We start from the raw sequence: 2,020 nt of genomic DNA on the forward strand, positions 1-2,020 counted from the left end.
TATGGGGAGTCATGAGATTCATATACTCCATTTGTCAGGGAGAAGAAGTGAAATATTACAACCCAGCTATCATGCCTCCTTCAGCATAGCATTCTTAGTTTTTGTTCCTGGTAGTGGACTTAAATCATGCATAATTTCAGTTTTATCTCTTGGACGCTCAGAAAATCTAACAATCAGAGTACTTTGTCAGGACTTCCCTTTACATATCCTGTCCATCAGGTAACATAGATATCATTAGAAATAAAAGTAGAGGGCTGGAGAGATAGCTCAGTGGTTAAGAGCACTGACTGCTCTTCCAGAGGTCCTGAGTTCAAATCCCAGCAACCACATGGTGACTCACAACCATCTGTAATGAGATCTGATGCCCTCTTCTGGTGTGTCTGAAAATAGTTACAGTGTACTTATATATAATAAATAAATAAACCTTTAAAAAAAAGAAATAAAAGTAGAGAGAGGTATTAACCTCTAACTGTAGGTTCTCATCCAATAGTGTTTTACAGTCTAACTTTCCAGAAAGGAGATATATTTAACAGGAATAAGGGGGAAAAGAGTTTAGTTCCCAACTCTCATGACTTACTTAGTGGAAAAGGCTACATCTGCCATTCTTAACTCATTTCATATTAAAATATTCAACAGGAAAGGAGTCTTATATAGTGGTATTGTGTCCTAAATATCCTGTATCAGTTATTTTGTTAAAGATGTATTTTATTTTTAGTCATGGTATATAATACAAACACACACACACACACACACACACACATACACACATGCACACACACGCATGCACAGAGAGAGAGAGAGAGAGAGAGAGAGAGAGAGAGAGAGAGAGAGAGAGAGAATACCAGGAGTACAGGTGCCTTCAGAGACCAGAATAGGACATTAGATCCCCTGCGAATAGTAACAGTTTTCTAGCTGTCTAAAATGGTGTTGAGAACTAAATTGATCCTTTGGAATAGCAATGTATGTTCTCAACTGCTTAGTTGTCTCTCCAGCCCAAGGATTTGTTTTATGAGTGCATGCTTGCACATGTGAATATGCTTGTGTGTGTGTGTGTATGTGTGTGTGGTATGTGTGTGTTTCTGTGTCTGTATGTATATGTTGTATGTCTGTGTGTGGTATGTGTGTGTTTCTGTGTCTGTATGTATATGCTGTATGTTTGTGTGTGTGTTTGCGCATGTACGTGTGCATGCCCATACATGTACATATGTTTCTGTACTGGTGGCACCCACGAAGGTCATAAGAAGAGCTCTGATTCCCTGGATCAGGAGGTAGAGTTTTTGAGAGTCACACAATGTGAATCCTGGTAAGTAACCTTGTGACCTCCGGAAGAGCAGGCAGTTTTCTTAATCACTGAGCCATCTCTCAGTCCACACCTGAGGGTCTCCTTAAGGGAGCACTTCACTAACAAGGAAGCCTTGAGTTAATGGTGTCAAAAAAGTCTTTTCCAGAAAATGGACTCCAAAGTAGGAGCACATAGTGGAACCAGGGCAGGAAACAATAAAATGTCAAACTCACTTGGGCAACTGAATAAATCATACAAAATGGGAAGAGAAGAGCTTAATATTTGCTTAGGCAAAACTAATTTTGAAAAGTTTGTGAGATGTCTGACGAAACACTGTTAAAAGGTCTGAAACACTGCTGAAAGAGCACTAAAAACCTTGTTAAGAGAATGTCTACTCATTTCTTATCGAAAAGCTGCTTGTGAACTTTATCCTACTTTTGTGACATAAGGTCAGTGATGAGAGTGAATAATTTCCTTCACACACTGTTTGATTTTTCTATGTACATATAACTTCCCTAATACCACATTCTTTATTATATATAAATGGATATCCATAAAGAATTTTAAGGCTTGCATTTCATAACATAAAATGCTTATGTAGCAACTGGTTCAAAAATATTATGGGATACAAATTGTGGTGAACTTCACCAAGACTATCTTCTCATCACAGTGACTTCGGAAAAGCAAAGATATTCCCCATTACTTGTACCTCAATTTTTCCCACGGTATTAGGGATCT

The sequence above is a fragment of the Rattus norvegicus genome, chromosome 11 (assembly GCF_021556685.1).
Source record: "Rattus norvegicus strain SHRSP/BbbUtx chromosome 11, alternate assembly SHRSP_T2T, whole genome shotgun sequence".
NCBI lineage: Eukaryota > Metazoa > Chordata > Mammalia > Rodentia > Muridae > Rattus > Rattus norvegicus.